This window comes from Lissotriton helveticus, chromosome 8, assembly GCF_964261635.1.
Source record: "Lissotriton helveticus chromosome 8, aLisHel1.1, whole genome shotgun sequence".
NCBI classification, from domain to species: Eukaryota; Metazoa; Chordata; class Amphibia; order Caudata; family Salamandridae; genus Lissotriton; species Lissotriton helveticus.
In genome coordinates this window covers 248870590-248885349 of record NC_136069.1, presented here as the reverse complement: position 1 = coordinate 248885349, position 14760 = coordinate 248870590, and the positions used below count along the sequence as shown (strand labels likewise).

Sequence of the window (14760 nt, the reverse complement as noted above, 5' to 3'; positions counted from 1 at the left end):
TTAAAGTGCTGCTCAACTGGGCATGGAACGATATTCAAAGGCCTCTACTTAGTAATTATGGATTTGCGCACATTCGTTCTCAGATAGGTACAGATAAATAGTATTTCTTTGGTACTGTATGATCATATTCCAATTTAATAAATGATTCCCAGGCTCAATGCAACAGGCTGTAGGTTTATTTGAGCGGAGCAGGTACAGTGGAAAGGGTGTGAGGTGCAAGATTGCAGCCTCAGTGTCAAATATGAGTACATTCAGTGCCACCCCCAGGTTGGAGTATTTTCCCATTAAGGTTTACTAAGGCTTCAGAGCTTGAATTGCTTCCACCCTTGTAAGTGTTTTTTGAGTCATATTCATGTGTGGGTTTTACTGTGCTGCATCCAAAGTAGTTCTGCAATAGTTGCCACTTTCACCACCTAGCGCCAGTGCATAACTACCATCTGCTATCCAAAAGTGATGATAACTACCATCTGCTATCCAAAAGTGATGCGTTTCGGCTTCCTCCAGCCTTAGTCAAACTATATATTTGTATATTTAATGATCCTAAATATGTTGATTTTATACATTTTTAAAATCGATCAGTTCCCCGTTTATCCATCTCCTCCATGTTTCTCAAACTAAACATAAACACAGGACTTATTCAACAACTTTCCAGTAGGAAAACACATGGTGTGATTTCGTGTGACAAAACAAAAGTAAAACATGGAGAATGTAATTCGAAATGTGTTCTAAATAAGTATAATTCACGGATAACAGTAAAGGTTACTTAAGCATTGCAATTTGTTGTCTGTACAACATCGGTAGCCTTGAGAATATATAAAAATGACACAATTGCATAAATGTATTATGGCAATTCAATTAATTAATCTACATGCAATAATTCAATTACAATAATGTTTCTTTTTAACATCACTCAATAGAGGGTAGCTTCTAATTGTCATTAACGTCATGACATCCTTAATAAACAAAGGCAAAAAAGAAACTGATAGTTTACACTTGGTGTGATCCAGTTGCACGTTCACATAAAACGGTGCACAGACATAATATCGACTCCAAAATATCGTTTGGACATAATATCGACTCCAAAATATCGTTTGGAGAAAATATCGACAGGACAGAATATAGACAGCCAAAATATCGTTTTTAAGGTAAGTGAAGTAATATCGTTTTTAAGGTAAGTGAAGTAATATCGTTTTTATTTTTAGGGTTCAGGGTCAGTTTTGGGTTTTTGGGTAAAGGGGTATTTTTAGGGTTCAGGGTCAGTTTTGGGTTTTTGGGTAAAGGGGTATTTTTAGGGTTCAGGGTCAGTTTTCAGTTTTTGGGCAAAGGGGTATTTTTAGGGTTCAGGGTCAGTTTTCAGCTTTTGGGCAAAGGGGTATTTTTAGGGTTCAGGGTCAGTTTTCAGTTTTTGGGCAAAGGGGTATTTTTAGGGTTCAGGGTCAGTTTTCAGTTTTTGGGCACAGGGGTATTTTTAGGGTTCAGGGTCAGTTTTCAGTTTTTGGGTAAAGGGGTATTTTTAGGGCTCAGGGTCAGTTTTCAGTTTTTGGGTATTATTTTATTATATTTTATTACTATATATATATGTTTAATAAATATGAAATAAAAAAATATTTATTTAACTTTCATTAATTATTTAATTATTATAAGTTAATTTAAGTGATTTTAAGTATATTTTAGTAATTAATTATTAATATTAATTTAATTTAACACTGTTTTTAGTAAATACGATATTTTTTACAACTATATTTTTGTAAACGATATTTTTAACTCGATATTTTTGTACTTACCTGTTTGTAGATAGAAACTCGATATTTTGACTGTCGATATTTTCTCAACGATATTTTTGATGGTCGATATTCTGTCCGTCGATATTCTTTCAGTGATCCACATAAAACACTCGGATACCCATTTGAGGTGAAAAAATGTTCTCCCCATGTAATGTGATCCTCAAATAAACCTAATTAATAAAACTATTAAAAGTGTATAAGGAGACTTAGTGGGACTGTACGCTGTTACTGAGCGGACCAATGTATATAATTTGCGCATTCTGGTAGAGCTAGTTACGTAATTCATATACTTATCAGCATCTGTATAAAGTATTGCTCAGTGGGCTGTTATCTAGTCCAGCCATCCAATTATATTATTAGTACTATTGTGACCTATACAATATTTAGGAATAGAGCTGAGTTACAAACAGATTGATATGTATTTGATGAGAAATGGTTCCAAAATGAGTTGTGGTATGGACATGAGGTAAACCTAGGTCAGTAGTGGTACCAGGAGCGCATGGATTTTCTGGAATAGACAACTGCCCACTGGGGCAAAATGTGCCTTAGATGGAGAAAATACATGTATACTTAACGGCTCATCACAGTTAGAAACAGTGCTGCCTCACAGGTGGATTGACAGAACTTTTATGATGAATGATTTCCACACGTACACCACATGGTTATTATAAAGAAATAATTAATTTCATATAATATATAATAATTTAGGTTTAAACAATCTAAACTTGTTTAATGCATGAATATTTTTGTGATGCAATATTTTAATAACATTTCTAATTTAAAAATAAATGTAACTTACTTTTTTTAAAGCAATCTAAATATTTTAAATTAATTCTATTCCTGACTTTTAGTAATTATTGATACATAATAAATAAAATATAAACAGTTCAATTTTGGTAAGGTTTTTAAAAATAAATCTGTAAACAATTATGGTTCTACATTTCTGTTACTTTTTTCAAGTTTAATAAACTTCTTCAACTTTGTTACTTTTTGCTATACTTTACCCTATGGAGAGCTCTACCATGATGGTGGAGAAAAATAGTAAAAATATTTTTATGTTACATATTACTGTAAATATTTTTTATATATATATATATATATATTACATGTAGGAAAAAGAAAATTGCTAAAGCACTATTAAGTTCATTTTAATTATTTAAAATGCAATTATTTTAAATATATTAAATTAAGTTAGAATTATTTTTCTGAAGAGTGATATAAAAATGTAATTCCCATGAGAAGCAAATAAATGATGTTTTTATCATGCAATAAAATATTTAAAGTGATGTATAGAATCAATTAAAAGTAATTTCATTATATTTTAATCCAATTTTATGTTGTATTATTTTTTAATTAGATACTTATTAACAATAAATTAAATTCATTTCTATTGTAACTAGTTTAAATAATGTAATTTAATTTAGCATTATTTCCTACGGGTTTTTATTTTAAGTCCTTACTTCTATTATTTCCTTTAGGAGGGGGTTACCGTACCAGTGGTTTGCCATGTGTGGTGCTGGACTTATCCAGCTATGAGCTAGAGTACAGTAACAACAGTTTTGAGTCTCTCTTAGTTGTAGATGCTTTAGAAGTGCACTTTGTGAATAGCAATTGGCTTAATCTTTTGTGGGTGGATGCATGTCCCTATCCTCTCTAAACCCTCCTTACTTCGTTATAAACCTCTCCCATTTCGTAGTAAGTATGACCCTTTTTCTAGCCACTCCCCTGGTCCCTTGCACATTTATTATGATGAAGTAAACTTACATATGTGAGGATCTCTCTATAGAAAAGATAGGCTTGGAGCTGGAGATTTACACTTGCAGGGTAGTAAATTGCATTATGTGGTAAGTAGTACTACTTCTTTACGTATTACAAAATGAAGTTTCTGAATTAGGCTCTTAGTTTCTGCGTTTCCGGTTGCCAATGATTTATGCTTATTGTGTCTTCTTGTCCAAGTGCTTCTCTGTCTGTCTGTCTGAATGGTAAGATGGTTTGTTGAGACCCCTTTTGATCACTAGAGGAAAGGGGGACCCCTCCCAGTAGCCATGGTCAGGTCCTTTCAAAGAGAGCAGTATACATAAAAGGTGACAAGTGTCTACATTAGAGGGTCCAGTAAGGGGCAAAAAAATCACAAAAAAGTACAAATAATTCTCCCTATACTCGTATAACGCTTGATTGAAGATGAATAGTGGTAGAAATCTGAAGAATAGGATGTTGGCCCATTAACAGTGCTTAGTTTGAGCCAGTGGTTTCCAGTGCTCAGCACCAGCACTTAATTGTCAACACCAGCACCTATGACAGCTGCCACAAGGTGGCATTGTTTGTGTAATTTAGAGATGAGCAGGACAATAATTGTTTAATTCAACATACATTAAAACAACTAATACTGCCCGCGCAGGGGCTCAAACAATAGCAGTGTAATGGTTAGAAGTTGTGTAAGTACTGCCATTGGCAGTGCTGACAGTGGCAATGGTTGATGCAAGCTGATGCGGCCTCCTGAGGAGAGCCCTGGCACTTATGTTTTTCAAAAATTAAGCACTGCCCCTCAAGCTCCACTCCCAGATGTTTTGCTTTTCGACATTTCAGTTTTTGGACTGCTGTGAGTGAGTCTTACTAACTTAGTGTCACTCACTGGAATCTCTGGTAAAATGATTTTAAGTGCTAACTATCAATGTCTGTTTTTAAAATAAGGTCTGCTGCTATGCAATTGGTGATTACACATGCGTGCTCATGTGCACAAGTGTGAAGGCTGAGTGCGTGGGGCTACTGTCTAACTAATCCTGGTATATGCACACAGGTAACCTGTCACAGAGTGGACTTTTAATAAATTATTTACGGCCTGTGTAGACTTTAAAATGCAATTGGCCATTCAAAAATAAATTTCCTATTTTGGCTATTGTTTGAGTGTGTAGCACTTCTCCGTAAGTCTGTAGTACTTTACGGAATTCACACTGTAGTAGAAAGCTGAACATAGAGAGTTGTTTAATGTGCACCTCCCTAGCTAAACAAGGGTACTGAGTAAAGGTGAAAATAGTTATTTGGTAATATCTTCTTTGCTTCATGTACATTTAGTTTGATTGGTTTATGATTTTTAGTAATGTTTCAGCTTATAGCCGTAAAGTAATAAAAACAACACACACAAAAATTAAAATTAAGACAGTTTTCAAAATAAATATGTAATACAATTCAATAGGAGACTTCCAGCTAATAATGAAAACATATACATAAAATGAATTCCATATCATTCAGAATGAGCCTTGAGACGTCTAAGAAAGAAGAGAATTTAAGCGACTAATGACGTTACAATGCTGGCAAATGACAATTAAGCGTTCTGCCTTTTTCCTCAGAATAAACAACAAAAGCTACAGATATAAACAAGAAACCAAGAGAGGAGTATGTTTGTGCAATACAAATCCGGGTTGAAGACTCACTCTGGCTCTTTCTTCAGGATAAGCCAAGCGGACCATATATAAGAAGCAACAGAGCAAACAATGGCAATATCATTTGTCCTATAACATGGTGAAAGAGCATCATGTTGGGATCTCATTCCTTTGTTCTTGAGAAGATCAGGAGGCATCACAGGTTTTCTGGTCCCTATAAAGAACCGGACTGGTACAGCCAGTTCTGCTCTGCTGACTCTCACCGGTCCAAACTCGACAGATAGAAAGGCAGTGGAGGAAATTTCCCCTTTCTACATTTGCATAGTGAATAAATGTTTCGCAGGAATATACATATTGATTCCTTGCTAAAACTATGAAGTACATTCTTCTCATAATCTTTAAATTGATTGAGATAAGTTATGAATTTGCATGTGGGAAGGTTGTATGTCAGAAAATTGATAACATAAATAAGGTCTGAGATAAGTATTTGGCATATATATTATTAACAAATATATCACTACATTGGGTTTACATTTTCTGGTAACCCCAGTAGGACAATATTATTGAACATTATATTTTGAACACAATACTTGTGTCAGGTAATAATTTTGTGATCAAAATTCCAATAACATGGACTGAATAGGAATTGATACCAACCTTTCCGCTATCTCTCTACCTCAAATACAAGTTCATCAACAAAATGTCCGAGCATTATGTGGGCATAACATTTATACATCCATCCATCCTTCTTTCTGTGGGTTCTTCCCCTTATCTTATGATATGTGTCTGCTTCTCTGGAGTTACAACATATCTATATAGTGTGTGGAACTGCATGTGTACTGCCTTTGTCATCCTCTGTGTATTAGTTTGCAGGCGTGGATACGTGGAGCTACCTGGCTCCCCTTACCATCTAACAGTCCACCATCTCTAACATGCTTTCTCACAATGTCTATTCCACTTTGATTTGTATCTCTTGCCCTCTCCTGCTCACTTGTATTCTCCTTTTCTATCCTGCAGCCTTGTTTGCCGTCTTCTTGACAACTAGATGTCTAAGGATGTCTTCCCACTACCACGTTGTTTCAGGGAAGATCATCCCTTTCACAAGGCTCCTTCCACATTATCTCTCTGAATCCGTCTTTACGCTCTTGTGTCACATGTTGCTCTTTGAGATGCCCCTTCAGCGGCATACTGCAATAACATGTAAACAATATAACAATACATCTTTTGGTCTGTGTTTATGGGTAACTGCCTCATGTGGGCTACCAGTAAGGTTACATAAGATGTAGGATCCTGTACGTAGTTGACTGTTTCCCTGATGCTCTATCAGTGTAGGGGGTCATGGGTAAGATGTAGTTTAATCAGGGCCTGCTTTAGGGCTGTGGAACTGGTGCCACTGTGCCGGGTACTGACCTCGGGGTCACCAAGTTTTACATATCAATCTAATGATTCAGAAGCACCTTCTGCAACGTTTCTGCTGGAGAGAGATCGAAGTTTTGTTTAGTGGAAGTTTTGACTAGGCCTGGGTGTAAAATTTCTCTCTGCCCTTGAAATTTCTTTCACTTCGCGTAGTTTTTCACTCATTTACCCTCGGCAATATTAAGTTGCTGAGCGCAAAAATCTTACTTCAGACCACCTCCTGGCAAGATTTCAGAACGTGGGTGGTCTGGATAGGCGCTACTGCTCGCATTGAGAACAGTTCTGTTTGCGTTGAGGAAGCTGTCACTCGAATAGAAAATCTATTAGAGTGGCAGAAAGAAGCAGCGTCATCTTGCGCTGCGCATGGTGCCGTTCATGCTGATTTTCCAATGCGGGCAAACACTCAGCACTAAAAATCAGCGTGAACAGCGTAACCCAATGCACTCTGGTGTTGCTGAACTCCGCGCAGCAGAGTTTTTTGGTCACTTTGCGGAGCTCAGCAAACTCTGCCCGTGCCTAGTTTTGACTCATCATAAAGTAGCACAGAGGGTAAATATGCCTACTGCAAACAGTCTTTACCATGCAGTTCACACAAGTTCATTTAATGTATTTCAGTTGGTATCTGCTGTTATCACAATGGTTCTTTTGTTACTTGCAGTTCATACGTTCCAATCGTGAAATAACACAGTGAGCATTCCACTTTCATCAAACTGCATGGTATAGGTTAATTTGGGTTGAAATCACTTATTGGTAGAGCCAACCACAACCACTTAGGTACCTTAAAAACCCCGAGTTTGTGCTTCACAAGACCAAGCACTCGGAAAATATACTGCCTACTTGTATTGGACACGTGATCCCTACACCTTCTAATCTTCATTATCTTACACCACATTTTCTACAGACTGTCCTCCATGATTTAATACATGAGTTATCTGGGCTTCCTACCAACCATTCACATGGAAAGTTAAAAAAGAGACGTGAAACACTTACTGCATGATAGCCACGTTCTGTATAACCAGCTCACAGTTCAGGAAAGTTATTGGTCCTACGTTTTTCACACCCAATAATTACAAGGAGTGATAATGACTATGGGTGGAAGTAACTCATGTAATTTCATGTAGCAAATCACGTTTAATTACTGAAGAATTCCACAAGATAACGCTTGAATTATGTGAGATGAGTAATTATGCTTTTAGCTGTATTTCATTGCACAAAAATATCCACTTGCGTAAAAAAAAAACGCGAGGATGCACTTTGGCCTAAGAAAATTGCACTAAATGCAACAGAACACAAATAGCAAGCAGCCGCTAACTGTGCTCTTGGGGTAAGATTTTCCACCAATTTACTACCAGCGTTTAGCACGATTTTCTTACTGTAAAATGCAGCCTTATGTCCAAAATGCACACAAGGATGCATTTTGCGCTGAGAAACGGTGCTAAATGCAGAAGAACATGAATGGCGAGCACGAGCGCCGACTCACGCTCGCTAAAAGTGCTCTTGCAGTAGGATTTTCTTCCTCACATTACTCTTAATTATGTCAGCAAGAGTAACTGCATAATTATCAGTAATGCCTCCTCAAAACATAACTCGAATGTGTGCATTTACTTCTATCACTCCAGTGTTATACATTTTATGGGCCCAGGACTAATAATGAGCACACCTTTGTATTTTCTCTTAAATACATTTCAGTAGTTCACAGCTGTCAATATTTAACAGAGGCGAAGAGACCCACTAGGCACCAGATTATGAGGATATTGGTATGGCTTATTCTTCTGAGCTCAATTTGTGATAGGCTGTATTTATCTCCCTGATGAATGCCCATACCAGGATATCATTATTTGTGCACTTTTAAATAGCTTGTATTTACATGTTTTTGAACTGTGTGCCGACACTAGTCTCAGTTCAGGGATCATTGCATCTCGGCCCCCTTGTTGATTAGTCGTTGATTCCATATTTCTACGAATCACATGGTGGGTGGGTATTTAGGCCCTGCTCTCATTAAAACTAAGGGCTATATTTATGGCAAAGTCATGCAACGCAGTGCAGCAAGTCACCTTGCTGCAATGCGTGACAGGGAAAAGGCAGGAATGTGGGCATATTTAAAAGAATACATACAGGACATTCCTGCCTTTGTTCCTGCGCTGGTACCATTTAGGCTGCATATTGCCAATGTAGACACCCTTGCACAATGGTCAAGGGTGCCTGCGTTGTAGGGATGATTTTTTTGTGCAGGAAGGGATCCTTCCTGCACAAAAACAATCCCCTGAGGCAATTTTTTCTTTCTATATGTACTGCAAAGTAGAGTACACATAGAAAGAGGATGTAACAAGGCAAAATAAAGATTCTGCTCCTCATTAAGCCTCACCTGGTAAGGCATAGCACTTTGGCGCATCTCACATCTGATACTTTTGGTAAATCTGGGAATGTGTTAAAATGCATGGATGTTGCGTGGGAACACCTATACAACACCAATGGAACGTCTCCAAGGTGCAGACTAACGCAACGCAGAGATTTGCACTGCGTTGCGTAACTCTAGAATTATGAAACCACTAAGGACATGCAAGTTGGCTTTGCGTGGCTTCATAAATAGCATTTTTGGCTTGCGTGCACATGCACAGCATTGCGTGGTGCAAGTGCGCCGCAACCTCACTCATAAATATGTCCTTCAATGTGTGCAAACATGCCTGAAAGTAATTGTGCATGATTTTGCCCTGCATACCCTACTCTGGAATGCCGCCAAAAAGGACCCAGTCCCAAACAGGCCAACTTGCTTAACACAATGTCAGTTAGAGTGTACGGGAGTTACTTAGGCAATAGGCAGCCAGCCAGGATTGGGTTGCAAACGTTCTCTCTCCTTCAGGAAACTCTGCAAGTATGCTGGAGGGTCAAGGTCCCAGTCAGCTAGCGGTGAAGACTTAAACAGCTATTGAAGTATGTGGCAGTGTTATTTGGCACTAGCAAGTCAGAACAGGAGCTGTGTCTAGGTAGGCATAGGCAGGCATCACTAAAGCTTGCCCTGCAATGCATACTCTAGGGACTAGGCCTCTTGGTGGCTTTGGTCGCATTGTACTCATGCAATGGATTGGCAAAAATGCACAGTGCCCTGCACTGCCTTTGTAAATGCTGAAATTTAGAATGGTGCTACTGCCTTAGCACAGAGTAATAGTGCTTGAATGGTCAGTAACAATTTTTCATCCACACTGCAGGCTCCATAGAGAGATGACTAGCAGGTGGTGATTGTGACTTCTCTTCATTGTAGTCCAACGTTTTATGCATTAAGCTAATTTTAAGAATTCTCTGTCTCAACAACACAGCTGATACATAATACGTGTAAAGTGTTGTTGATAGTTTATGTATATTTAATGCTGATTAAAATGGAAAATGGAATAGATTTTTTGTACTGTAGATTTCAGTTATAAGATTTCTTCACAAGTGCACATGAAGCATGGAAAGTAGACTTGGAACACAATCTAAATATGGTCCAAGTTAATGTACAAAAGATTAAAATGATCATAAACTAAAATAAAAATGGGAAAGCGCAAATGAAAGAAGCTTCTGTAGTTTAAAGCTACAATAAGAGATGAACTCCTCTGACAGTTCATCCTAACATACTAACAATCTAAACTGTATTCCATTTATTTTGGTCTTGGAAAAAATGATTTGATAAAAGCTGTATCAAATCAATGAGAGATGAAAGACGTATAACGTACTGAACTGTAACATCTGATAAAATAGATTGAACTGAAAACGTACTAGAGTAATAACGCTCTAACATTATGCAAGAGCAAAACAATCTCAAAAGGTGAAACTCAGTACAAGGGCTGTAGCAGAAAATGCTCCGATATAGTGGATGGGAACAGGCTGCAAGTTGTTTACGGAGATAGTGCAATAAAATATGGTTTCAAAGAGCACAAATGAATGAAATTAGTAACTTTAGTTTGTTCTACCTCCATCTACAGAATCACTAATAGCGAATATAAAGCTGGATTTAAGCTTATTGGAGTTGCTTGTTTTCCTGTTAAATCCATCTGGCTAGTCCCAAACTCAGCTGTGAAAGGAGGAGGGTTATGTGTGGGGCCAGATTTTCCACCATGTAAACAATCCTACGGTCAGAAATGCAAAGAAATGACCAAAAGATATCTCGGTCCTTCACAGAGAGCCATCATACCTTGTGGTGAAAATCAGAGATCCTTGGAAGTGATAAAAAAGATTCGCCTGCTTTAAACCATAGACCATCACCATCAGGACATGGAACGTGAGAACCATGTATGAGGCAAGCAGATAAGAGGGAAAAATAGAAGCTTGCCCTACTTGGTATCAGCAAAACCAGATGTACACGTGTCCGGACAGAAAATACTGGCTCCCGGGGAAATGCTGCGGTATTCTAGACACGAAAATGCCCCAAAACTCAGAAAGTAGCACTGATGCTATCATCAGCAGCCTATAGAGCTCTGAATGGATGGGAAGTCCATGGTACCAGAATCATCACAGCGACATTCTACACAAAGAAAAAAAAGGTCCATATGAATGTTCTTGAGGGCTGTGTGCCTACAAATGACAGCAAAGAAGTGGAAAAAGAAGTGTTTTACAACAGACACCAGTCCATCCTGGAGAAATGCTTTGAAAGAGACATCACCATACTGATGGGGGAACTCAATGCCAAGATTGGAAGCGACAACAGTGGGTACAAAGAAGTCATGGGCGACTATGGCCTTGACGACATCAGTGAGAATGATGAAAGGTTCACAGATCTCTGTACCCTGAACAGTGTATGACAACAGAGAATGAAATCAACCATGTCTGCATTGATAAGAAGTTCCAGAGGTCCTTGTAGGGTGTGAGAGTGATGAGAGGAGTGGATGTAGTGTCAGACCATCACCTTGTCATAGACTGGCTAAGCTAAAGCTGACGAAAGTATGGATAAAACCGACGAAGCAACGCCAGCGATATCCAACTTCCTCAAAGATGCACAGAAACAGAATAAACTCAGGCACCCTCAGCAGCACGTTACAATGTCTGCAAGAACTATGTGATGACTGAGACCCAATAGAAAGCCAGTAGGAGAAGATCAAAGAAACAGTGGCATCAACCTGCCAGGAGGTACTCGGTCCCAAGAATCCCCAGCATAAAGATTGGATTTTCCACTGAGACTTGGTGAAAAATCCAAGCAAGAAAGGAAAAGAACGATGCAGTCAATACCAGCTGAGCAAGAGCAGAAAAAGAAAACTGTCAGGAAGAATACACCAAACCCAACAAGGAAACAAAGAGAAGCTTAAGAGCAGACAAGTGAAGATTCATTGAAGGATTTGCCACCCAATCCCAGGAAGCAGCAAGCCAGGGAAATTTGAAAGAACTCTATGATATAACAAGAAAACTCTTGGGCCATTACAGCAAAGCCAGAACAACATGTTAATTGCAAAGCTGGGAAGACAATCATTGGTAACAAAGACCAACAACGAAGCACTTTGAAGAACTGCTGAACCAGGAAGTTGAGAAGCTTCCTGGGGGATGCCACCAGACTGCCACCATTTTGACAGGTCAGCATTCTAGACGTGATGTGCCTTCACCAGAAAAATACTTAAACCAAGGCAATGCACAGACAGCCACCGCGGGTGCACCACAGGTAAGCCAGACTGTGCCTGTCCGCGCCTGGATGATGCCTGATGCTAGGACCTCTGCCTTTTTTCAGTTTTCTTCTTACAGTTCCTGTTTAAGCTAGGCATCTCAGCATCATTGCACTCCTCACTGCACTGAAGACGTCCTCTGAGTTACGTCAAATATGTGCCAACCTCACTAATATCAGCAGCCCTTCGTTGTGCTGTAGTCAGTGCTTCCCCCCTTGAGAGGGTCCGACCTCTTGTAATAAGTGCAGATTTTCCTGTTCTGTCACTCCATTGTCAGCTGGGACTCTAAAGACCTTCCCATCTCCATCACTTTAGCTAAGACAACTCATTTGGAGGTTTCCAACCAGGATGCTAGCTCCTCTTCCTCCTTTGCACACCATTTCTCCCTTGAGATAGAGGAACTATACTGCAATATCAGGTCCATGGCCAAACACTCAGTAGAAATATGGGATCTCCCCTAAGATATACTTTTTCACTTAGACCTTGCTGAACACCACAGCACTCACTTACATTCCATTAGCTATACTGAAAGGCTTTTCTTTGGTTAAACTTGACAGATAGGGGAGGCCTGGAGGAGGTGTGGCCATCTACTTCGACAACTTTCTTCAAGTAAAACAGGTAGACACTTTACTCCCCAATTACGTTGAGATGTGCATTTTAAAATTTAAATCTCCACCACCGAATGTTGGAGGGAGAATTGGTTTATCACCATCCTGGTGTGAAGAAAAACTTTAGCCAGTTATTAACCGACTATATCGCAGCACAGAAAATTCTTACTTCTAGGGGACGTTCATTTTCATGGAGAAAACACTGAAGATTTAGAAGTGAGTCGATTCTTAGGAGACATGGAAATGTTGGGGCTCAAACACAAAGTGGCAGGACATACCCTAGACCTTATTTTAACTAATGTTGTGGAAGTAGCAAATGAATCCCCTTTGCGTATTACATGGTTAGACCATTATATGATTACATTTCACATTCCCCGTATTAGAGCATCCACCAAGCCCAGCAAAGAGGCAAGTAGATCAAGACGCTCTTGAAAGATGATCTTCTCTGCCTCTTTGTCCTAAATCTTAATGATTAAATTCATCACTCCACAAACTGACATCAATACGACTTCGGTCACTTACCACAATTCTCTTATGCTGACGTTCAACCAAATTGTCCCTTTAGAAAAATCCTCAGCTACCTTCTTTAGACACCAATCCCCCTGGTATGCAGAAAAACTACGCTTGGAAAAATCAAAGTGTAAATGCCTCAAACAAAGATGGTGTTCCACAAAATCTCCTACTGATACAGAAGCGTTTATAGATCACTGCTGAACTATTTTTACAATCAGCTCAAAGTAGCTCATAAATACAACATAACAACTACAATCGATCAATCTGGGAACTCCCCAACAGAACTTAACAAAACCCTGAGTAACTTTGCAAAGTCATGAGATTGTGCTCGCACTGTACTTGCCTCTCAAAAACTATGTGGCTCTTTGACAGATTTTTGGGTGATGAAATGAATATAATCTAGAGGAATTTTCCATCAACCAGGAACCTGCCTGAGAAGGAACTCGGTGTAAACCAAACACTTTCGAACACTGCTAATGTGCTTGGGAATTTTGAATCATACGCTCTCGAGCAGGTGCAGAAGATGTTCTTTTCAGCCAAATCTGTCTCCCCTGTGGATCTTTGTCCACCCAGGATAACCTCCTGGGTAGCCAATTTCATCACACCATCTATAATCTTTCCATAACCTCAGTGAAATTCCTGACTGAATGGAAGTGCGCCCTAGTATCTTCGATTGTTAGGAAGCCCTCTGCCACCCTGGAGATCCTCTCCAACTATCGACCAATTTCTCTACTAGCAAAACCTTTAGAAAGTTACTTCAATAAAGAACAGGCAAACTTTCCAATAGGACAGAAGATCTTAGACCTCTCCCAGTCGGGTTTCAGAGTTTTATACATCATAAAGACCGCACAAGTGGCAGCCACTCAAATCATTAGACTATCACAAGATGCAGATTCACCAGTCCTGTTGGTACTACTGGATCCATCCCGCCCCTTTGATATGGTCTCACACTCAATCCTCATCCACAGACTATATGAGGCAGGAATACACAGCAGTGTGTTACATTGACAGTCAAACCCAAACTATCTGCTTGGACTCCTTCAAATCAAGAACTATGCCTATCAGTGAAAGAGTCTCACAGGGTTCCTGCCTGAGCCCAACACTCTTTAACATCCCGGTAGCACCTCTACCACATATAGTGACAATACCCAACTTCTTATTTCTTTTGGGTCACATCCAGAACAGTGAGATCTCAGTTTGCAGGCTGAATGAGGGCAATAACCGACTAGATGATCAACAACTGTCTCCAACTAAACAGTGAGAAAACTGAGATAACAGTATTTGGTTAAGCACAGGAGCTCTGGCTGGCCAACTCATGGCCTACAAAATGTGGTCCTGCCTCCTCTCCTAAACTGATGGTGAAAATGTTATTATTAAGATTGACCAAACTTTATCTATTAAAGACCAAGTTAATACCACATGTGGCACCTGCTTT

The 14760-nt window shown here is 39.1% G+C and overlaps 1 pseudogene; it reads left to right on the top strand.

The window, feature by feature from the left end:
• Positions 1–11993, top strand: part of LOC144773727 (uncharacterized) — a 32631-nt pseudogene extending 20638 nt beyond the window's left edge.
• Positions 11994–14760: the final 2767 nt, after the last annotated feature.